At 37.5% G+C, this 26,137-nt stretch overlaps 1 protein-coding gene and 1 pseudogene across 1 annotated transcript in view; one reads left to right on the forward strand and one right to left on the reverse strand.

The window, feature by feature from the left end:
• The window catches only part of SH3GL2 (SH3 domain containing GRB2 like 2, endophilin A1), a 214,245-nt gene that overhangs the window by 107,244 nt on the left and 80,864 nt on the right, over positions 1-26,137 (reverse strand). The window lies entirely within an intron of this gene.
• On the forward strand, positions 22,453-23,808 carry LOC123953264 (annotated as a pseudogene).

Below are 26,137 nucleotides of genomic sequence, written 5' to 3' on the forward strand. Positions count from 1 at the left end.
GTCCCTCAAGGCGGATCCATGGGATTTGTCCATTTTTTAATTTTACTGTTCTTTAATTTTATTAAGTTTTTTATTTTAATTCCAGTGTAGTTAATATACAGTGTTATATTTGTTTTGGTTGTAAAATACTATGATTCAACAATTTATACATTACTCAGTGCTCATCATAATAAATTTACTTTTTAATCCCCACACCTGTTTCACCCATCCCTCCACTCACCTTCCTTCTGGTAACCATCAGTTTGTTCTGCATAGTTAAGAGTCTGTTTCTTGGTTGTCCTTGCTCTTTTTATCCTTTGTTCATGTTTTGTTTCTTAAACTCCATGTATGAGTGAAATCATATGATATTTGTCTTTATCTGACTGACTTAGCATTATACTCTCTAACTCCATCTATGTTGTGGCAAATGACAAAATTTCATTATTTTTATGGCTAAATAATATTCCTCTGTGTGTGTGTGTGTGTGTGTGTGTGTGTGTGTGTGTGTGTGTGACAACTTTATACATTCATCTATCAATAGTCACTTAAGTTGCTTCTTGGCTATTGTCTTGGCTATTACAAATAATGTTGCAATAAACATAGAGATGTACATAATTTTTTGAAATAGTGTTTCCATTTTCTTTGGATAAATATTCAGCAGTGGGGGCGCCTGTGTGGCTCAGTGGATTAAGCCTCTGCCTTTGGCTCAGGTCATGATCTCAGAATCTCGGGATCTCGTCCTGCATCAGCGCTCTGCTCGGCAGGGAGCCTGGTTCCTCCTCTCTCTCTCTGTCTCTGCCTATTTGTGATCTCTATCAAATAAATAAATAAAAATAAAATCTTTAAATAAATAAATAAATATTCAGCAGTGGAATTACTGGATCATATGATAATTATATTGTCAATTTTTTGAGGAATCTCCATACTATTTTCCACAGTGGCTGCAACAATTTGCATTCCCACCAACAGTGCCCAACGGTTCTTTTTTCTCCATATCCTCACCAACACTTGTTATTTCTTGTGTTTTTTATTTTGGCCCTTCTGGCATTTCACTATAGTTCTGATTTGCATTTACCTGATGATTAATGATATTAATTGTGTCTGTTGGTCATCCGTATGTCTGGGATTTTCATGTGTCTGTTGGTCATCTGTATGTCTGGGATTTTCTGTTTCTTCATGATTTGGTCTTTGAAGGTTGTATATGTTGTATGCTTCCAGGAAATTTCTCATTTCCTCTAAGTTGCTGAATTCATTGGCATACAATTAATTGTTCATAGTAGTCTCTGGTAATCTTTTGTATTTCTATGGCATCATTTGTATCCTCTCTTTCATTTTTTATTTTATTTACTTGCATCCTCTCTTTTTCTTACCATGTTTAGCTAAAGATTTGTCAGTTCTGTTTATCCTTTCAAAGAACTAGCACTTACTTTCATTGATTTTTTTCTATTGTTTTCTTAGTCTCTATTTCATTTATTTCAGCTTTGATCTTTGTTATTTCCCTTCCTTCTACTAACTCTGGGCTTCATTCTTTCTTCTTTCTCTAGCTCCTTGAGATATAAAGTTTGGTTGTTCACTTGAGATTTTTTTTCTTTTACTTCTTGAGGTCGGCATGTATCACTGTGAACTTTCCTCTTAGAACTGCTTTTGTTGCAACCCATAAGTTTTTGTAGGTTGTGTCCATTTTCATTTGTCTCAAGGTATTTTATTTCTTCTTTGATTTTTTTCATTGACTCACTGTTCAGTAATATGCTTAATCTCTACATATTTGCAAATTTTCCAGTTTTCTTCTTTTAATTGATAACTAGTTTCATTCCACTGTAGTTGGAAAAGACACCTGATAGAATTTCAACCTTCTTAAATTTACTAAGACTTGTTTTGTGGCCTAAAATATGATCTGCACTGGAGAATGTTCCATGTGCACTTCAGAAGAATGTGTATTCTGCCACTTTTGGACAAAATGTTCTGTATATATAAGTTCATCTGGCCTAATGTGTCATTTAAAACTGATGTTTCTGGCAGTAATCAAAAAACTCCCAACAAACAAAAGTGCAGCACTAGATGGCTTTATAGGCAAATTCCACCAAACATTTAAAAAAGAGATGATACCTATTCTTTTCAAACTATTCCGCAAAATAGAAAAGGAAGGAACACTACCAAATTCATTATATGAGGCCAGCCTTACCTTCATACCAAAACAAGATAAAGATGCCACTAAAAAAGATGACTATAAAAAAGACTATCTGGGGCACCTGGGTGGCTCAGTGGGTTAAAGCCTCTGCCTTTGGCTCAGGTCATGATCCCAGGGTCCTGGAAGCAAGGAGCCTGCTTCTTCCTCTCTCTCTGCCTGCCTCTCTGCCTGCTTGTGATTCCTGTCTGTCAAATAAATAAATAAAACCTTTAAAAAAAAAAAAGACTATCTGATGAACACAGATATAAAACTTCTCAATAAAATACTAGGAAATCAAATCTGACAATACATTAAAAAAATCATTCACCATGATCAAGTGGGATTTGTTCCTGGGTTCCAAGGGTGGTTCAATATTCAGAAATCAAACAACATGATAGAGTACATTAATTTAAAAAGGGAAAATAACCATATGTACATTTCAAAAGATGAAGAAAAAGCATTTGACAAAGTACAATGTCCATCCATGACAAAAACCCTCAATGGGGGTGCCTGGGTAGCTCAGTGGATTAAACCTTGCCTTCAGCTCAGGTCATGATGTCAGGGTCCTGGGATTGAGGCCCACATCAGGCTCTCTGCTGAGCAGGGAGCCTGCTTCCCCCTCTCTCTCTGCCTGCCTCTCTGCCTACTTGTGATCTCTCTGTCAAGTAAACGAATAAATCTTAAAAAAAAAAAAAAAAAACCCTCAACAAAGTAGGTGTAGAGGGAACAAACCTGAACATAATAAAGCCCATGTATGAAAAATGCACAGCTAGTATTGTCCTCAGTGGGAAAAAACTGAGACCTTTTCCTATATGGTCAGGAATAAGATGGATGTCCACCCTCACTACTTTTATTCAACATAGCACTGGAAGTCCTAGCCACAGCAATCCGACAAGAAAAAGAAATAAAAAGTATCCAAAGCACCTAGGAAGAAGTCAGATTTTCACTATTCGTAAATTACATGATAGTATGTATAGAAAATCTGAAAGATGCCATCAAAACACTGCTAGAAGTGATACACAAATTCAGTAAAGTCGCAGGATACAAAGTCAATGTACATAAATCTGTTGCATTTCTATATATCAATAAGCAGCAGAAAGAGAAAGTAAGAAAAGAATCCCATTTACAATTGTACCCCAAAAAATAAGATACATAAGAATAAACTTAATCCAAAGAGGTGGAAGACCAGTACTCTGAAACCTATAAAACACTAATGAAAGAGGACATAAAAAAGAAAAAAGACATTCCACACTCATGGATTAGAGTAATATTTATTGTTAAAATGTCTATATTACCCAAAGTAATCAACACATTAAATGTAATTTCTATCAAAATACTAATGGTATTTTTCACAGAACTAGAACAAACAATCCTAAAATCTGCATGGAACCACAGAAGACCCTGAAGAGTTGCAGAAATCTTGAAAAAGAAAAACAAAATTGAAGGTATCACAATTCCAGACTTCAAGTTATAGAACAAAGCTGTAGTAATAAGAACAGTATGGTATTAGCACAGAAATGAACACATTGGTCAGTAGAACAGCAAAGAAATCCCAGAAATAAACCCACAATTATATAATCAATTAATATTTGATAAAGGAGGCAAGAATATACAATGGGAAAAAGATAGTCTCTTCAACAAATGGTATTGGGAAAAACTGGACAGCTACATGCAAAAGAATGAAACTGGACCACTTTCTATACCATGCACAAAAATAAATTCAAAATGAAACAAGGACCTAAATATGAGACCTGAAACCACAGAAATCCTAGAAGACAATAGGTTGTAATCACTCTGACATCAGCCATAGCAACAGTTTTCCAGATATGTCTCCTGAGGCAAGGAAAATAAAAGCAAAAGTAAACTATTGGGACTACATCAAAATAAAAAGTTTCTGCATAGCAAAGGAAACAATCAGCAAAACTAAAAGACAACCTACAGAATGGGACAAGATATTTGCAAGTGACATATCTGATAAAGGGTTAGTATCAAAAATATATAATTTTAAAAACTCATCACCCCAAAAAGCAAATTTAATTTAAAGTGTGCAGAAGACATGAATAGACAATCTTCCAAAGAAGGCATATAGATGGCCAACAGACACATGAAAAGATGCTCAGCCTCACTTACTATCAGGGAAATGCAAATCAAAACTATAATGAGATAACACCTCACACCTGTCAGAATGGCTAAAATCAACAACACAAGAAACAACAGGTGTTGGCAAGAATGGAGAAAAAAGAGCACTGTGCTCTACTGGTGGGAAAGCAAACTGGTATAGCCACTCAGAAAAACAATATGAAGTTCCTCAAAAAATTAAAAACAGAACTACCCTAAGGGTCCAGCAATGGCACTACTGGGTATCTACCCAAAGAATACAAAAATAGTAATTCAAAAGGATACATTCCCTCCAGTGTTTATAGCAGCATTATTTACAATAGCTAAATTATGGAAGCGGCCCAAAATCTATCGACAGATAAATGGATAAAGAAGATGTGGTGTATGTATACACACACACATATATACATACCATGAAATATTACTCAGCCATAAAAAAGTTTAAAATCTTGCTATTTGCAATATGGGTGGAGCTAGAGTATGATTTCACTCACACGTGGAGTTTAAGAAACAAAACAAATGAGCAAATGGGGGAAAAAAAAGAAAAAGAGAAGCAAATCAAAAAACAGTCTTTTAACTAGAGAACACGGTCAACAGAAGTGAGGTAAGTGGGGGTAATGGATTAAGGAATACAATGGTTGTGATGAGCACTGGGTGATGAATAAAGTGCTGAATCACTTTTTGTACACCTGAAACTAATACAGCACTGTATGTTAACTAACTAATTTAAATGAAAACTTAAAAAAAATTTTTTTAACTAATGTTTCCTTATTTATTTTTGGTCTGGATGATCTACCCATTGATGTAAGTGTGTATTAAATTCTCCTGTTATGGGGCGCCTGGGTGGCTCAGTGGGTTAAAGCCTCTGCCTTCGGCTTGGGTCATGATCCCAGGGTCCTGGGATCGAGTCCCACATCGGGCTCTCTGCTCCGCGGGGAGCCTGCTTCCTCCTCTCTCTCTCTGCCTGCTTCTCTGCCTAATTGTGATCTCTGTCTGTCAAATAAATAAATAAAATCTTTTAAAAATAAATAAATAAATAAATTCTCCTGTTATTGCATTGCTGTCTGTTTCCCATTAGGCCTGTTAATATTTGCTTCATATATTTAGGTGCTCCTATGTTAGGTGCAAAAATAATTATAAATGTTTTATATTCTCTTTTGGATTAACCCTTTTATCAGTAGTCCTTCTTTGTCTCTTACTACAGTCCTTGTTTTAAAGTCTATTTTATCTGATATCAGTAGAGTTATCCCAGTTTTTTTTTTGTTTTTTTTTTTTTTTTTTTTTGCTTTCATTTGTATGGAACATCTTTTTCCATCCTTCACTTTCAGACTGTGTATACCCTTATACCTGAACTGAGTTTCTTGGAAGCAGCACACAGTTGGGTCTTGTTTTTTCATGCATTCAGCTACCCTGTCTTTTTGATTGGAAAATTTAGTCCATTTACATTTAAAGTAAATACTAATAAGAATGTATTTATTGCCATTATGTTAATTGTTTCCTGGCTGTTTGTATCTTCTGTGGCTTATTGTCTTGCCTTCTCTTTTGTGGTTTGATAACTTTCTTTAGTGCTATGCTTAGATTCCTTTCTCATTACCTTTTGTGCTTCTAGTATAAGTTTTTCCATTGTGGTTACCATGAGGCTTACATTTAATGATGACAGTTATTTTAAACTCTCTGATGTTATAACATCTGGGTCAAATCTGTGTCTGGTTCTATTGATTGCTTTGTTTCTTTGCTTTTCCTGGCTTGTGTGTCTCAGTAATTGCTGGATGAAAGCCAGGCATCCTATGTAGAACAGGAGAGACAGAGGCAAATATAGTATTTATGCCTGGAAATGATCATGTCTCTGCTCTATTAACCTTAAGTATGGGGAAATGATTCAGTTGACACAGGAGTTGAGACTGAGTATGGGTTTTACGGTTAACTATGGTTACCCTCTGTGCATTATAGGCTTCATATGGCTTTACTGTTATCTCATACTTAAGGTGGGGCTGGTTGGCCAGATAATTTTTTTTTTTTAACTACCTGCTCTACCCCAGCTTTTGATCTTCCCTTTGTGCCTGCACCTCAGAGAGGGTCTTTCCCCACATTCTTCCCCTTTCCCAGAAGTAGACTACTGTCAGTCACTCAGTTCTTGTGAAACTGGTATATGCGTGTGTGCATGTGTGTGTTTAAGACAACATTGTTTTGTTCTAGTTCAGCCTCAGTCTCAGGCAGGATGTGTATGTCTGGTGCTAGGGTCTTTGTAGTAATCTTGTTCTTCCCCCAATTTTAGGGGTTCTAATGGTCCAACTGGAGAATATTTTCCTGTACCTCCTCTCGGGGTGCGGGGCTTTTCCTGTTCTAGTGCCCCAGCTAAAACTGATCTTCACCTGTTCCCTGAGGCTACAAATTTCACTACCCTTCCCCAGGAGCTTAAGGCTTTTGTTCCATCGTAAGGGTAGAGATAATGGAGAAGAGTTTCCTGCCTTTCTTGCATTTGGTTGCTATTCACCACCTCCAGGGCTGATGGATCCACAATGGAGGCGTTTTTCAGTCACTTGTCCTGCCCCCAGCTTTTCCCATGAGCACCTGGTGATGTCTGTGGAGAAAAGCCTATAAGGGAATGCAAATTCTCTTCTTAGCTGCCACTCCCATGCTAGCACCCATTCATCCTTTAGCACTTTTTGAAGAAAATTTGAGCGTAATTCTTCTCACCAATTTATATGGTATCCAGTATTTCCATAGATAAAGAACCATCTTGTCCCATCTATATTTAGAGAAGCATGACTTTCCTTAGATTTCAGGCTAGTTGTGACTTAAATTCCCTGATGGATTTAAAAAACAGTTATGGGGAGCCTGGGTGGCTCAGTGGTTTAAGCCTCTGCCTTCAGCTCAGGTCATGATCTCAGGGTCCTGGGATCGAGCCCCGCATCGGGCTCTCTGCTCAGTGGCGAGTCTGTTTCTCCCTCTCTCTCTGCCTGCCTCTCTGCCTACTTGTGACCTCTCTGTCAAATAAATAAATAAAATATTTAAAAAAAAAAAACAGTTATAATTTTGTGGACTACCTGGCTTTTCATTGTTGTAAGCACAAGGGTAATACTCTTTTCAGCTTCCTACATCATAGAAGAACCCTGTTCTTAGGAGTTTTGGTTTTTATTGACAGGGAAGTTTTTGGCACTTCTACACACATATGCACATACATCATGTCAACTTGCTAACTAGAATTATGTTGAAAAGTACTTGGGACTCAGTTAAAATGCTACCTCTTAGAACTCATCTTAGTCAAATGAGTTTTGCAAAGGAGAAACATCTCACATTTGATACCAAGTTTCTCATTTCAGAGTCAACAGACCTCCTAGAGACACACAGTTGCATCGTAGGAAAACCTAAAGCAGGTATAGAAATGTGGTTGTATTTTTTCCAATAAGTTGGAAGAGGACAACACAATGGGAACCAAGAAAAACAGAAAAAAAAAAAAAGACAAGAATGAGTAATGTTACAAGGATACCACTCACCATTCCTATAGTACAGGCTTCCAATTCTTTACTAATTATACTAGAACATTGTTTTTGGCACTTAATTCCCTCAGTGGTTCTAGTTTAAGAAGAATACAACATAGCCTAAAAATGATTTGTGGTACTCTCCATCATAAGTCTTTACCTATTTTTCCTTATTTTACTATTTTTCCCTAGTACTGTCACTTTTAGATTTCTTCAAAATTTGTGGAAGACACAAGTTTGTGGAAGAATGGCTAAGAGATTTGGTGTGACTTATGTGAAATAATAACTCGTTCCTTTGACACATTAAGGAAAGCACTGTAGACCCCCAAATAAATACCTGGTGGAGAGTTATGAACTGCTAAAAGCTTCCAACTGATCATATTTCAAAGCATTCACTAGAACAATCAATATTGAAATATCAGCTTCACAACATTGTAGCACTGCATCACTGGAAAATTATCTAATCCATGTTATATGTATAAAGGTCAAACAAAAGCCAAAAACAAGATAATTCAGTAAATATGAACAAAGGAATGATTAAAACAAGATAACAACGAACAGATTCCAGCATTTGCACAAATGCACACAGATGAATCTTTTCAGAAAATAAAAAGTTTTTTTTTTAAATCTGCACACAGAATAAGTCAGAGTGTAAATGCGGGATCTTTTTAGACAGAAGTCCGTGTTCACCCTGGCAGAAACCTGTATGTCCACAGAATGACAGAAAACGAACAAGGAAGAAGGAGGCCCTTCTGAATGCTTCCATTGGGGGCCTGGCCTGTAATCTCTCTGGACAGCGCTGGAGCCACAGGGGCCCCCATCAATCTCTTTGGGAACCAAGACATGAGAGTTAAGATATTTGGCACATAGGGTGGAAATGCCAATAAGAGAAGAAACAGGGAGGCAAAAGTATGGAAAAAAGAAAAGGAATAGGAAAAATTAAGAGGGACAGAAAGGAAACCAAGAAAGATTGAAAAATCAATTAGGGAAGCGTCTGTTAGGTCTCAGCCCTTCCACACCGTATTGATTCAATGAAAGTGGTACCATTTCAGAGGACAAACCTGAGCTGTGAAACCTATACTGAGATGATGTGGGCAAGTATCACTTTGAGAGAGACACAATTATGTATTAAGAAAGAAAATGTAATGAGATCTGTAATACAGTTTTCAAATTTTTGGCAACAACAACAAAAAAACTCTCCCCATTCAGGAGGTGTATTTCTATAGCAAAGTCTGGCAAAAGGAGGCAAAGAAGGCGGGGGTGGGTCACCAAAGACTAAGAACAGGAATTAAGATTAACAGCAGGGTTTATGCTTTTCAGATAGAACACAGGGCAAAGTAAACTGAAATCCAATTCTCCCTGTTCTTCTAACTAAACCTTTTGCCTTTTCTCGCTCTACAGTTCCCTTGAGTACACACACAGCTTCTAAGTACTCTGGGAAAAGCCATCCATGAAACACATCCAATATGCAAATATAAGCTTTAGGATTTTTACTGGGTTTTACTGGTCATCCATGAAGCAAATCCAATATGCAAGTAAAAGCTTTGGGATTTTTAGCAGAATATGACTGACAACAAATAACAGTACCAGAAAACATGTCTACATCTTTAAAGCACCTTTACCTACTCTTCCCTGTCTTATGACAAGTAATTTTGAAGTTCCAGGAAAAAAATAACATGTATACAACTTAAAGAACTCTGTCATTAGCTCATTCTTCCCAAATAGATACTAGCATTACCCAGATGCTTATAATATTCACATGTAGGGATATTTCCTTGGCTTTAAAAGCAATCCCCAAATTATGACTCAACTAAATTTGCAAGGCAGAGTGCTTGAAATTTAGAATTCATTCTCCTTTTAAAACAAGGTTGTAAATAGTTGTTAAAAGCTCAAGTCAGCCAACACAGCTTACAACTCACAATGTAACTGAGAATGCAGTGTTATTTTAATTATCAGTTCATGGCACTATGTCTATCTCAGGAAAGATGTTCAGATGATATGTAGATGTTTATTTTATTTTCTTACTTTTTTGTATACAGTTGACCCTTGAACAGTGGATTTAAACTGGACACAGGTCCACTTACAGATTTGTTTAATACAGTACAATACTGTAAATGTATTTTCACTTTCTTATGATTTCCTTAATCATGTTTCTTTTCTCTAGCTTAATTTAAGAATACAGCATATAATACATATCATATGCAAATACATGTTAATTGTTTAGGTTATTGGTCAACAGTAGGTTATTAGCAGTTAGGTTTTGGGGAAGTCAAAAGTTATACATGGGTTTTTGGCTGCATGAGGGGTCACTACCCCTAATTTCCACATTGTTCAAGAGCCAACTACATTTGAAATATTTCTTAACCAAAAACAGATAATTCACTCCATAAATATTTATTGAATCCCTGACAAATTTAAAAAAAAATCTGGTATGCACTATTGGGGGATACAAAAGTTTATCATGGTCTTCTTAAATGCAAAAAAAAAAAAAAAGAGAGAGAGAGAGAAAGAGAGAGACAACTTTCTAAAGAAGGAAGACATACACAATGTAAAGTGTGTTAAACCATAGCAGTAATACAATGTCCAAAAAGAACTAAAAAAATAGTCCATCCATTCTAACAAGGAATACTGTGCTGATGTTTAAAGAAGTCACAAATTCCTCCACCCTTGTGTGTACATTCCTTTGCAATGTGACATAGCTGCTGTTTCCATCAAGAGAATCTCTTCTCCCACACCTGAATCTGGGTTGACCTACTGACTTGCTTTGACCTAGTATGTGAAAGAATTGCCACCATGTGATATTTGGGCCTGCAGCTTCTGCCCTCGCTTTCTTGCAGCCCTGAGACTGCCATGTAAAGAAGCCTGGGCCAGTTCCCTTGAGGATGAGGGAAGGGCAGAGCTGAGGGCCAACAACAAACTACCAGACTTGTGAGTGAGGTCATGGTAGGCCATCCATCTCCAGATAAGCCACCAGATGAATGAACACATATGACTGACCCCAGACAAGATCAAAAGAAGAAACATCGAGCTGAGCCCAGCACAGTTAGGATTCCATGATTTTTCTAACAAAACAGTGATCACATGAAATGTTTGTTGATTTAAGCACAAAATTTGGGGGTGTTTTGTTATGCAGCAATATACATCCAAGGTAAATACAAAAATATGTCCCCACCTCTCACTGGCAGCGAAAAGAAAAGGCAAAGACAGTCCTTGCTACTATTATCTAGTTAATTTTGCATATCTTCATAAGGCAAATACATAGATCAATTCATATTGATTTCAAGAGCCATACTAAGCAAGAGGAATATAAGGAGAAATAAAACAGAGACCTTCTACTCAAAGAACTTAAAAACGATTTCAATAGAGTAGACAAGATTTTACCATAGAGACATACATAGGGTGCACTATGGAGACCATAAAGAAAGGTCAACAGTCATAAATTTGGGATGGTAGTAGGTAGGTGAGCAAGGGAAATCAAGAAAGACATCTTAGAGAAGCCACAGCAAAGTCCTTAAAGCAAAAGAATTAAAAGGGGACACCAAGGTCAGTATGAAAGACTAGCAAAATCAAAAGGAGGATGCACGAAACATCATGGGGTCTTTATGGAACCGAAAGGTTTCAAACAACTGTATTTTAAAATATGTGTAGAGAATTATTCCTTGTAAGCTGGTGCAGCCACTCTGGAAAACAGTATGAATTTTCCTCAAAAAGTTGAAAATAGAGCTACCCTAAGTAAGATGCAGCAATTGTACTACTAAGTGTTTAACCCAAAGATTAAAAATGTGGTGATCTGAAGGGGCACCTGCACCCCAAAGTCTATAGCAGCAATGTCCACAATAGCCAAACTATGGAAAGAGCCCAAATGACCACTGACAGATGAATGGATAAAGAAGATGTGGTGTGGGGGCGCCTGGGTGGCTCAGTGGATTAAGCCGCTGCCTTCGGCTCAGGTCATGATCTCAGGGTCCTGGGATTGAGCCCCGCATCGGGCTCTCTGCTCCGCAGGGAACCTGCTTCCTCCTCTCTCTCTGCCTGCCTCTCTGCCTACTTGTGATCTCTCTCTCTCTCTGTCAAATAAATGAATAAAATCTTAAAAAAAAAAAAGAAGATGTGGTGTGTATATGTGTGTGTGTGTGCACACACACACAATGGAATACTACTCAGCCATCAAAAAATGAATTTTTTTTTTTTTGCCATTTGCAATGACATAGATAGAACTAGAGGATATTATGCTAAGTGAAATAAGTCAATCAGAGAAAGAGAACTATCACATGATCTCACTCATATGTGGAATTTAAGAAACAAAACAGGATCATAGGGGAAGAGAGGAAAAAAATAAAACAAGATGAAATCAGAGAAGAAGACAAACCATAAGAGATTCTTAATCATAAGAAATAAACTGAGAGTTGCTGGAAGGGACGAGGTAATTGGGTGATGGACATTAAGGAGGGCATGTGATGTAATGAGTACTGGGTATTATATAAGACTCAGGAGGGGCGCCTGGGTGGCTCAGTCATTAAGTGTCTGCCTTCAGCTCAGGTCATGATCCCAGCATCCTGGGATGGAACCCCACATCTGGCTCCCTGCTCAGAGGGAAGCCTGCTTCTCCCTCTCCCGCTTCCCCTGTTTGTATTCTCTCCTGTCTCTCGCTCTCTCTTTGTCAAATAAATTTTAAAAATCTTAAAAAAAAAAGACTGATGAATCAATGACCTCCACCCTGAAACTAATAATACATTATATGTTAATTAATTGAATAAAAGAATAATAATTTTTTATGTTCTCTCTACTGGAGGAGGTAAAAGGAGAGAATCCAAAGCACTGTTATAGCTCATTCATGTCCTGATGGGTCATCACTCAAGATTCCCACATTCCCTAAATCAAAGTTTGAAAATTAAATGGTTATTTAAGTCCATTTAATTTTCAAGATCCATGGACATGCCAGAGATTGTATCTCAGCTCCTTCTCTTGAAGAGTTAGCCATCCTATTCTCTAACCTGGCCGTAATGAGCTCATGTCAAATAGCTTAGAATTCAGTTGACTATAATGGCTGTTTTAGTCTCCATTCAATCAATTATTTACACTTCAGTCATCTCAACATTAGGCAAGTAGTACAAGGGTCTGATATTATGCATTCAGTTGCTTAGAAACCAAGATTTCTCAAATTTTCCTTTTCTGCTCCCAATTTTAACTATTGCAAAGCCAGAATGTCTATGTATCTCCTTAACAACAAAATAAGTACATTCAGTATCTGCATTTTAAGGATCTTTAAATAACTATTTCACATGCCAGAGCAAATTTAGGGCAAAATAAGACATCAGGTTGTGGAGGTCACTTTTCGTATTAGGTCTCTTGTGACATACCACACTCTGACATTAGTCGGTAGGTAGCTCCGTCAATTCAACCCTGACCTAAATGGGATTATCTATCATTGATGAAGTACCACAGTTTTTATGAGACAAGATAAATACCTCAAGAAAAGTGTTTCAACCGAAGGCCTTGTTATCTCAAGGCAACCCAGATGTCATTATCAGTTATAAAGGTCATTATTAAGTTTGTGAAATTAAATTTCAGCTTTAACTTTCTGTTCCACTACAGTAAAAGTCAATTATGTGCAGAAAGGAACAAAGAACTGCCAAGGCTATTCAAAGCATCCTGAAGTCAAGAGCTTTTGTTTTTAAAATGCAGGGCCTCAGAAAACATACTCAACTTGTCTTGTGAAATTCCTCAGTATGTAAAATAGAAGCCCTTGCACTGCCTGACAAATGTAGCTGAAAGCCAAGAAATATGATGAATAAATGAATGATTCAATAAATGAATGACTTGGGCGCCTGGGTGGCTCAGTGGTTTAAGCCGCTGCCTTCGGCTCAGGTCACGATCTCCGGGTCCTGGGATCGAGTCCCGCATCGGGCTCTCTGCTTGGCAGGGAGCCTGCTTCCCTCTCACTCTCTCTGCCTGCCTCTCTGCCTACTTGTGATCTCTCTGTGTCAAATAAATAAATAAAATCTTTAAAAAAAAAATAAATAAATGAATGACTTAAAGCTAGACTATTCTATCTCCTTCTAGTACTAACATTTAAAAGCCTATAAGATAACTTGTCTCTTTGGAAGTACAGACATGATGATATCTGTCCTATATGATTTCTCAAATACAGTGTCAGTCATAAGACCTAACAACTTCCCTGAGATATTCCCTAACCCATTCCACTAATACAGACTGGTGGTCCTCAAAGTGTGGGACCCCACACCAGCAGTGTTAGCATCACCTAGGATTGTAGAAATGCAAATAACCTGGCCTTATCCGAGACCTGCTGAATCAGAATCTCTGCTGGTGAGTCTCATTATTCTTTGTGGCTTGTTTTTAAGATTTTTTTTTTTTATTTATTTGAGAAAGAGAGAGAGCAATATAGCACAAGTGGGGGAAGGGGTAGAGGGAGAGGGACAATCAGACACCCTGCCGAGCAGGGAGTCCAATACATAGCTTCATTCCAGGACCCTGGGATCATGACCTGAGCCAAAAGCAGACACTTAACCAACTGAGCCACCCAGGCCCTCCAATCCTTATTTAACAAATCCTCCAGGTGATGCTGAGGCTCACTAAAGTTTAATAAGCTCTGATATGTATAGAAATCCCCTTGTTTTGAGTCGATAAAAAAGAAATAAAATCTGATTCCATAACTTCACTTTTCAAATTAAACTGGAACACAGAGTTGAACTTGGGAAAACAGGGGAAGCACCATTTGATGACCCATCTGCAATTCAATAAATTATAGAAGACATGCCAATTACATATAGACAATGACATAATGGAATGACATAATAGATATAATAGAATTGTTTCTCCCCATCCATACTAGAAGAACACTGAAAAAGAGAAGTTAGCATGGGGCGTTGCTAAGGCTGTGAGGAAAGGCCCTCCCCCAGCTTGGGGGAAGTGGGGAGGTAGGGAAAAAAACTGCTACAGTTCTTCTGGAGGGGAATTTGACAATCTAACAAAATCATATATATATATATGTTCACCCTTTGTCCTTGCAACATTACTTCTAAGAATCTATCCTAAATATTTATCTCCAACATTATGAAAATATATATGCATTAGGATATCTATTTTCTGCATTGTTCCTGATTGTGAAATATCAGAAACAACTTAAATATCAATGTTAGAAAACTAGCTGAATAAACTATTCCTATCCAGACAAAGGATACTATATTACTATAAAGAAGAATGAGGATAATCTCTATGGAACTAATATAAAGTGACATCCAGAATATACTGCTAAATGAAAAAAGAAAAGCTGAAAAAATATATAATGTATGTTACTTTACGCACATGGAAGAATGGGAAAAGAAAATATACATGTACCTGCATAGTTTTGCAAAAGAAATAAGGGAAGGATAAGCCAGAAACTAATGACACTAAGTTACCTATAGGTACTAGGAACCAGGATGGGAATAGCCTGAAAAGAATTAGAGTTACAACATTTCTGAGTACATCTTAAACTTTCAAATCCATAGTAATGTTTTATATATTCAAATAAATAACACCAACAACCATGAATAGAGGGATCCTAAGATGGAATACAACAGAAACATGAACCAACTCTACATCAAATAAAGAACATAGTCATATTGAAGAAAGAAGGAACTAGCCCACCTATCTTTTGTTTTTAAGATTTTATTTATTTATTTGACAGAAAGAGGTCACAAGTAGGCAGAGCAGCAGGCAGAGGGGAAGGAAGAAGCAGGCTCCCTGCTAAGCAGAGAGCCGGATGGGGAACTCGATCCCAAGACCCTGAGACCATGACCTGAGCTGAAGGCACACAGCCCACATCTCTTTGGAATGCACTACTTTGACTTTATAGCCTCAGCTGAAAGACAGAATGAACCATAAACAAATACTGAACTCTAAAGATCAGACTTCTTTTTCATGGTAATATAGGTTAGAAATTCTAAAACTACTTTGGGGGCACCTGGGTGGCTCAGTCAGTTAAGCAATTGAGTTAAATTGAGAACTTTTGGCTCAGATCATGATCCTAGGGTCCTGGGATAGAGCCCTGTGTGGGCCTCCCAGCTAAGCGAGGAGCCTGCTTCTCCCTTTCCTCCCTGCTCCTGTTCTCTCTCGCTATCTCAGTAAAGAAAGAAAAGAGAAGAAATTCTAAAACTTTTTTTTTTTTTTTTTGGATTGAATAGGTATACTGAGAAAAATGGATACCCGGTTTTTTGCAGTTGGTGAAATGAGTTACAGATACAGACAGGAAAAATGCTAGAATGAACTCTGTGGTACTGGACTCAAACTGAAAGTATCAATGTGAATTCATGGCTTCTAACGGATGGATGGATAGGTAGACAGATGTATAGACATGGGTTACATGTACACATGTATACGCACTTATTATATACAGTGTGTATATATATAGATACTTTTTTTTTTCTTTCTTTTCTTTCCAGCTTTGACCTCCAAGAAGGCCTAAAAGTTACGATACTGTAGTAGCAATGAACACACACCTAGCACCAGGATCTAAACACCACTCTCCACTAGGAGAACCTAGGGTTCCTTGCTGGGCTGGCTGACTCCAGTACTGAAGCAGAGAAAGTACAAAAAGGCTGGACCATCACGCTGTGCCTTAAAGTAAGGAAATACTCAGATTATGATGGTTAAGGAGCCAGTCTGAAGGAGTATCCACTGACCAAATGTGGGACAAAATTAAAACTGTTTAGTAATAGTTTATAAACCACTGAATAAGTGCATGATGAATGTAAATAAACGAGTAAATAAGGGAGCAAGTGCTAGAATACAACACAGAGAAACAGATCAATCTTGGTTAAGATATATTCCATGAAATAATTTGCTTGTACTCTCCACAATTATCAAGGTCATGAAATAACAAGTAAGAATGAGGAATGGTTCCAAATTAAAAGAAACCAAAGAGACAGGAAAACTAAATACTACCCATACAAAGAGATCTTGGACCCAGGTTGTGGGAAAATGCTATAAATGTCATTACTGGGACAACTGACAAAATTGAAAATCAGACTGTGGACTACATATAAAATATATTGACTTTTATCACGGTACTAAGATTATGTAAGAAAATGTCCTTACTCTTAGAACATATATATTTAGATATTTAAGGATTAGTCTACAACAAACTTTCAAATAGTTCAAAAAACAATAGCATACAAAAGGGAAGAAGCTAATGATAAAACCAACGGAGCAAACAGTTAAACCCTGACAAATCTGGGTGAAGTATATATGTGGCAGTATTTTTGCTAACCATGGAACTTTTCTCTAAGTTTGACATCATTCTAAAATAAAAAAATTACTTAAAATAATCAATTTATTTAAAATAAAATCAAAGCAAAAAATATAATTTTTTTTTCAAGCAAAGAAAATCTTAACTCTCTTCTGTGTTTTGAATGAATCTCCCCCTGAAATGTCGTGTTTTCCAGGACAGTTGAAGTAATTAAAGGGAAAAGAAGAAGAAGGGTTAGGAACAAAGATTTTATGTGGAAGTAGTTGGAAAATATTTCCTAACTCTTTCCAAAAAAACACTTCTGAATTTCTATACAATCATAGAATCTATGTCATTTTCCTCTTTGTGAAATAAGTTTGTATCATAAAGTACAACTAATATCAATTTGATATTAGTTGACATACACAATTCATTCAAATGTAGAACTCTGTCTTCTTCAAAGCTCTCAACTGTCTCACAATCACGAGATCAAGCTCATCATAATTTTCATCTTTAAAGAACAAACTAAAGCAAATCCATATAGAGTTGCACATGCATCTCAGAGTCAGCAACACAAAGCAAGCCAAGAACTGAAAATTCCAGAAGCCTGATCCAATTTCCACATCACAATTGCCTTGATTTGATTTTGTTTTTCATCAACACATTTCTGGATACCACATATGGTAAGAGAAATAGTAACAGGAAGCCCACTTTGTGAACATATTCATGGGAATTTGTTTTTACCCAAAGGAGATTAGAAAAACAATTCCAATGTTTTAATCAGAGATTTAAGCCTAATAGCACTCCAACAGCTGTTCCTTTAGCTGCTAGCAACTTCATTTGGTCATACTAAATGAAAGCTTTTGAACATAAATACAGTAAAGCTAAAACCAAAGACCATTTCCAAAGGGCAAATATAGTTTTTAAAAATGACATTTCTCTATTTCAGTATTTTTCCTCCTCAGCATTCTTTCATTTAAAACTGTCACTGGTGGTGACGACCAAGACATGGTGCTGGAGGAGTATCTCTTCTGGGGGGAAAATAAATTCAGTTCACTAATGAAATGGCAAGTCATTAATTTATGCTATTCCAATAGCTACTCTGGTTCCATAAAAAAGGTCTATTTTTGCTTTTGATTGTTTGCTGTTGTTTTTCATTTTCCAACCCAAGTTCAGTCACTGGCAGCAACTTCACTTTAATTACAGCTCCAGGGCACCTGGGTGGCTCAGTGGGTTAAAGTCTCTGCCTTAGGCTCAGGTCATGATCCTAGGGTCCTGGGATCGAGCCCCGCATCGGGCTCTCTGCTCGGCAGGGAGCCTCCTCCTCTCTCTGCCTGCCTCTCTGCCTACTTGTGATCTCTGTCTGTCAAATAAATAAATAAAATCTTTAAAAAAAAACATTACAGCTCCATTAACAGAACGTCTGTAAGGCTGAGACATGCATTAAATCCTACCACAGTAGATTTACGCCAGCCTTCACATCTCTAGGATGGATCATTCCCCAGAACCATCAGTAAGAATTAACAAGTAACTATGAAACGTCAGGTGACAGTCACAAAGCAACAACAAACCTGTATTTCAAACCCCTGGGCGGTCACATTTTTTGAAACCAAAATAAATTCCTAGTTCTTTGATTCACAAGCTTTGCCAGAAGCTAGATTCATCTTTTGTAAAATGAATCAGAATACATATGTTAAAATTTAAGTCTAACAGAAATAAAATGCATGCAGTCCAAACCAATGGAAAGAAAATAATGAAAAAAATAAATCTAATCCATATAATAGGGGGAAAGCAAAAAAGAAAAAAAAAGCAAATTGAGAACAGGGAAGAAAAACCTATAAGGAAAATGAATCTCAGTATAAAAGTCATCACAGTCAGTGTAACTGCTCTTTATAAAAATCACCAGCTAAATATCAATATTCAGTCAGGTTTGTTTGTTTGTTTGTTTAATTCCAACAATGTTATTTGAAAGAAACACATCTAAAACACAATGATGTGGCCCTGCTATGGTTATTACTAAATGTTGGTGTTTCAAAGAAGATATTTATCTTTCTGACACCAACAGATACTTAGCTGCTTTCATTTCTCTTAACCCCTGGGGGAAAAAGAAAGAGCCCAAACAAGTTGACAGTCTTCTCCAGAAAATGAGGCATAAAGAAATAAAATGTGATTTTTAAGAATGACTGATTTGTTAAGGCACAATGCCTGAGGCTTTTTTTTTGTCACTTAACATGAAACTTCTTGCTTTTGATTAGGCTATATCCTCCCCAAGAGGTTTATTAAGAAAGGATTTGGCCAAAGAACAGAAAGCATATAATTTCACATGTGCTGCTATGAAATGTGAAAACATGTTCATTCTATGTGCTCTCAAACCAAAAGAGAGGGCCAAATACCGAGTCTGTATCTGACTGAAAGTCACTAAAAACTAGAAGCCTAATCTATCCAATTCATCTTATAAAGAAAGAGTTGGAGGGTTCTGGTATTCAAATTTGCTTAATAACCATGAGAGCAACAAAGGCATAATAGTATTTCTATAAACCCCAGAGAGCTAATGGTGACAGACTCAGATATTAAATTCATGGAAAGTTCTAGGATAAGAACACTTCCCTTTTATAGAGCCAAATAGTCTTCCCATACAGTTTCTTTGCATTTGTTCAATCTTCTGACATGAAACTGTTTTCCATTAAGCAGCTCTGCAAATATATGGACACCTAATAGCACACATGCATTAACTCTTCCCTGCTCTAAGTTATATCGTGCTCATTACTCTGGGCACACCAGGCCAGGCACACTGTAAAGTCATCTCATCATGGGAACTACACTCTCCCACACACAGCAACTGACAGACCATTAGACTGAAAATTAACAGAGAAACAGAAGAACTAACAATACATAGACCAACAGATCTAACTGACATTGAACATACCTAACACAAGAGCAGAACACACAGTCACCAAGTGCCCACAGACATTCACCCAGACTCATCATAAACATACTCTCACAGCACCACAAAATTTAAAAGAACTGAAATTACACCAAAGAGTATATTCTGACTATAATTGTATCAAACTAGAAATCAACAACTGAAAAACGACAGGAAAATCATCTCATTCTAACTTTTCCAACTGTACTTTTGAGAGAAGTATTCTAACACATCTTACACTTAATGAAAAAGTGATACTCAAAGAAGTGGTTACCTATGCAAAGTCATAAGCATTTAAGTTTAAAGCCAAAATTTTCATTCAGGAATATCTGACTCCCAGGTCTCTATTTCCCATTATGCTAGGTTACCTCTCAACAAACAGAGCTTCCAGTCCAGTAGTTTCCAAACTACGAAAATACACACACACACACACACCCCCAACCTGCTTCAAATGATGACACTCCCAGGATGACGTCTGTGTCCCATACCCACAAGATAACTCAGACCTATGTTTCCCAAACCTACAAGGTAACTCAGGAATGGCTTTGCTGGCTGCTTTCCTAGAGCTACAGCATCTTTGCTGAGGCTGGATGGGGCTGAGGAGTTCTCCCAGGAACACACAGTAGACGATCAAAGAGAAACAAAGCTTTGAGGGAGTGATCATAGCCAAAAAGGGATTTTTCTTCAAAATTTGGGATCCCAATGTAAATACGAGGGACATCGGTAGTCATTTACCTCATCCCCATTCCCCTCTTTTCCATTCTCTCTCCCCATTCTATATTCCCTCTCTGGGTTCCCAGTTCTAATTCCAGTTAATTCTCTCGGAAGAAACCTTTCATCGCTCTTTTTTTTTTCTTTCTCCCATTAGAAGTCACTTGAACTTTCATGCAGTTCTATTCTTTTTTTTTTTTTTTTTAAAGATTTATTTATTCGACAGATAGAGATCACAAGTAGGCAGAGAGGCAGGCAGAGAGAGAGAGAGGAGGAAGCAGGCTCCCAGCCAAGCAGAGAGCCCGATGCGGGGCTCGATCCCGAGACCCTGGGATCATGACCTGAGCTGAAGGCAGAGGCTTTAACCCACTGAGCCACCCAGGTGCCCCCCAGTTCTATTCTTGATGAGAAGAGGACCATTACAAACTGAGTTCCTATTGAATCAGTTACTCCTCCATGGACATTTGCATTTTAAGCAGGTGCTCCCCAAAACACAAAGATTTAATCTAAGGACTCTTTTCTCATACAGATTTTCTGGTACCCTGATAAGGACAGGGTTGTTGATCTAGAGGGAGAGCTTGGAGGACTTTAGCCACAACCCTCCCCATAATTTCCAAGCTCGCTTCCCAATAAACACGGGACAGAATTCTTACTATGCAAACACACCTTAATACCACCTTCGAAAAAACATTCAGATTTTTTTGTTTGTTTTTTAAGTAAGTGCTACACCCAATGTGGGGCTTAAACTCAAGACACCAAGATCAAGAATCACAAACTCTATCAACTGAGCCAGCCAGGTAACCCCAAAACATCAAGTTTAAATAAAAAATTGTATGGGGAAATGTCACAATGTTCCTAAGTGACTTAAATGAGATAATGCATTAAAAATGGGATGTTTGGGTGGGTCAGTTAAGCATCTGTCTTCAGCTCATGTCATGATCCCAGAATTCTGGGATCAAGTCCCACATGGGCTCTTTGCTCATTAGGGAGACTACTTCTCCCACTGCCTGCCACTCCCCCTGCTTCTGTGCTCACTTGCTCTCTCTCTCTCTCTCCCTCTCTCGGGCAAATAAATAAAAATTTTTTAAAAAGGTCTAGAACTGTGGCTGGAATATTTAGTAAATATAAGCAATATTATTTGTTACTGTTTTTTATTGTTATGATAAAACTATTTTCCTTCACACATCCAATGTGATAATCCAGTGAAATTCAGATGAAATAAAGCTTTTTGTCAGACATCCCAAAGGGGAGGGGAACTAAAATATGCCACTAGGAGAAATCAAACAAAGAGGAGGAATTATAATTCACTTAAAAAAGAGTATCAGAAATGGCCACTAAGCTTGCTAGTTGTCTACACAAAATATATCCAGATTTTATTTTCCTTTGGAAACAGTACCCCGAGGAAATTGACACTGATACTATATAGCTCCCGTAAGAAAATTAAAGTGTTTTCTCTTGTAAGTAGCCATTCATCTGAGGAACAGCAACAGATACTCCAGACTGGGGTTTTTAATTAATGATTTATTAATAACTGTCAAAAGGGCAACATCTTAATTACTATTCATTAAACCAACTTCCTGCAGCCAATACAGAGTATGATCTGAATACCAGAATGTGGTATTTTCAAACAATTCAATATGAATTAACACAGAGCAGTGGCTCACTTCTTATGCCCCTACCATTAGTTAATTCAATTCTGGAAGCTTATTTATAATAGCCATCCAAAATCATACCATTTTTCCCTAAGCCATTAAAACTGCATGGGATCTTAATGTCAAGAGCACTGTAAACAGTATGCTGGAGCAATCAGAGCTTCCAGACGTGCGTCTCTCCTGGTTTCCTGGAGTTTCCTTGCAGCATGGCCCCCAAACGCCAGTCTTCACTCCCGCCTCAAACGAAGAAACCGAGACTGCCTCCTGCCCCCAAGCCAGGGTAGACATCAACATCTCAGCACTTGCATAAGGGAGAAAAAGAACAGCAAGAAGCAATTGAACATATTGATGAAGTACAAAATGAAATAGACAGACTTAATGAACAAGCCAGTGAGGAGATTTTGAAAGTAGAACAGAAGTATAACAAACTCCGCCAACCGTTTTTTCAGAAGAGGTCGGAACTGATCACCAAAATCCCCAATTTTGGGGTAACAACATTTGTCAACCATCCACAAGTGTCTGCACTGCTTGGGGAGGAGGATGAAGAGACGCTGCATTATTTGACAAGAGTTGAAGTGACAGAATTTGAAGATATTAAATCAGGTTACAGAATAGATTTTTATTTTAATGAAAACCCTTACTTCGAAAATAAAGTTCTCTCCAAAGAATTTCATCTGAATGAGAGTGGTGATCCATCTTCAAAGTCCACTGAAATCAAATGGAAATCTGGAAAGGATTTGACGAAACGTTCAAGTCAAACACAGAATAAAGCCAGCAGGAAGAGACAGCATGAGGAACCAGAGAGCTTCTTCACCTGGTTTACTGACCATTCTGATGCAGGCGCAGATGAGTGAGGAGAGGTCATCAAAGATGATATTTGGCCAAATCCATTACAGTACTACTTGGTTCCCGATATGGATGACAAAGAAGGGGAAGGAGAAGAAGATGATGATGAAGAAGAAGGATTGGAAGATATTGATGAAGAAGGAGATGAGGATGAAGGTGAAGAAGATGAAGATGATGATGAGGGGCAGGAAGGAGAGGAGGATGAAGGAGAAGATGACTAATGGAAAACGGATGGATTCCAACCTTCCTTTTTTAATTTTCTTCAGTCCCTGGGAGCAAGTTGCCGTCTTTTTTTTTTTTTTCCTTTTTCTTTTTCTTTTCTCCTCTCATGCTCATTCACCCTGTTTTTTGAAGTCTCCTTTTTCTCTCCCTTTATACCATGGTTCTCAGCTTATTTTGGGGGGAAATACCTTGAGCAGAATACAGTGGGAAAAGAATCTCTACCCCTTTTTGTTCCAAATTCATTTTTGTCCCTTCCTGTCTCAACAAAAACAAAAACTTTATGGAATCAACATCACCGTGCTCTCTGGGAAAAAAGAAAAACCTTCTGCTCCCTTAGCTCTGCTGGAAGCTGGAGGGTGCTAGGCCCCTGTGTAGTAGTGCATAGAATTCTAGCTTTTTTCCTCCTTTCTCTGTATATTGGGCTCAGAGATTACACTGTGTCTCTATGTGAATATGGACATTTAGCACTTACCAACATGTACCTGTCTACTTTCTCTTGTTTAAAAAAAAGAAAAAAATCCTTTAAAAATGGGGTTATAGAAGGTCAGCAAAGGGTGGGTTTGAGATGTTTGGGTGGGTTAAGTGGGCATTTTGACAACATGGCTTCTCTTTTGGTATGTTTAATTGTGATGTTTAATGGACATCCTTGCAGTTTAAGATGACACTTTTAAAATAAAACTCTCCTAATGATGACTTGAGCCCTGCCACTCGATGGGAGAATCAGCAGAACTTGTAGGATCTTATTTGGAATTGACATTCTCTATTGTAATTTTGTTCCTGTTTATTTTTAAATTTTCTTTTTGTTTCACTGGAAAGATGATGCTCAGTTTTAAATGTTAAAAGTGTATAAGTAGCTTTGTTACAATAAAACTAAATGTGTACACACACACAAAAAGTATGCTGAAAATCTTCCACCAGAATCACAGAAACAGTTACCCTCTTCTGCTGCAAGAATAATTAAAATAGTGACCAATTCTTCTGTGTGCTAGACACTGTTATAAGGGCTTCACAAATTTTAATTCACTTAATCCTTACAATTATCCAATGTCCAAGAAACTATTTTTATGCCTCTTTAGATGTGATAAATCCAGTGCACGGAAGGGTTAAAGAGCCAAAAGTCAGAAAGTGAGCACTAAGAGTATTAGCAATTAACACGCATATGCTGTTTCCCTGCTTGCAAAGGGGATTCAGGCACAATTATCCTTTCTGGTCTGCATAACCGCCTGGTAAGGCAGGTATTTTTACTTCTATCCCTAATTCACAAAGGAAGAAATGGAGAGGTAAGTATCTTCCCTAAAGGCACAAGTAATTACATCAGACATCAGAATCCAAGTCAGCCACAACAGCCTGCCGTCTTGTGGGTTGGGGGACCTCCTCCTACCAAGACCAGTCCTCTCATCTCTACATGGTGTGACATGAGGCAGATGAGAAGACAGCCTGCTCTCAAAATCTTGCTCTTTTCTTGCCCCAAATCTTACACCCGCTCATTGTACAGCTTTACCACAGTGTTTACTGCAGTATATTAAAATGACCTATCTATGCTTCTCTTTTTCTGACTAGACCAGAAGCTCCTGGAAGGCAGGATTATGTGTTATGCATCACCTAAACCACTAAGTCTCAAAATAAAGTACCTAGCAACTAGTAGGAACTAAAAAAAGAAAGAAAAAAAAAGTTGAACTAAAATACTAATTCAGTGTGCGTAAGTTTATTATTCAGTTACATTCTTCTCTGAGGTTTAAACAGTATTTCATGATCATTCCCTAAGAACAGTCACATTTTGTTTATAATTTAAGAATTTTCGGGGCACCTGGGTGGCTCAGTGGGTTAAGCCTCTGCCTTCGGCTCAGGTCATGATCTCAGGGTCCTGGGATCGAGCCCCATATCGGGCTCTCTGCTTGGCGGGGAGCCTGCTTCCTCCCCTCTCTGGCTGCTGCTCTGCCTACTTGTAATCTCTCTCTCTCTCTGTAAAAAAGAAAAAAAAAAAGAAAAAAGAATTTTCATACTTTTATAGTATCAGGGAGTACTTCTGTTAACCTACACTTCAAGCAGTTAAGTACCACTCAATGAAGTCAGTTTTCAATCTTCACTATAAATTCTTTTTAAAAGCTATTTTACCTTTTTAATCCTCTTTTCCTAGCCTAAATTGTGTCTCTTTAACTTGTCAATCACATTCATGTTTTAAGCAAACAAGAGAATACCCACTGAAAAGCCTTTTTTGATAAGCATGAAAAATATTCAAACAAGTTCCTCAAGAGATCAGAATGCAATTTAAATAGCTACTCCTGGCAGTTATTTCTTCTTTGCATGACTAAAAGTATGAAGAGAATTAAGTTAAAAGATGGTAATCATAGGCATATACTTTAACAATTTATTATTTATTACTGAAAATCTATGATATTCCAAGCACAACGAAATATTCACCAATGTACCAAAGGCAAGTCTATACGTACTTACAATCCACAAAGCAGTGGCACAAAATTATTTTTCTAAGTTATGGTCCAATATCTAAATTATTATCTAATATCCTGATCTAGGCAAAAAAATTCAACTTTCAACAAACTGGCTCTTTTCTAAGACCACTCTACTGACTTTTTGATATTGATCAGTTAACTAATCTGAAAAATACGACATATTAAAGAATATTAACACTTCCCCTATTTATGGATAACGTTCTTAATGCAAATCTTTCCATCAAAATAATTAAAATTAGGGGCACCTGGGTGGCTCAGTGGGTTAAACCTCTGCCTTCAGCTCAGGTCATGATCTCAGGGTCCTGGGATCGAGCCCCGCATCCAGCTCTCTGCTCAG

Source organism: Meles meles, chromosome 11 (assembly GCF_922984935.1).
Source record: "Meles meles chromosome 11, mMelMel3.1 paternal haplotype, whole genome shotgun sequence".
Classification (NCBI taxonomy): Eukaryota; Metazoa; Chordata; class Mammalia; order Carnivora; family Mustelidae; genus Meles; species Meles meles.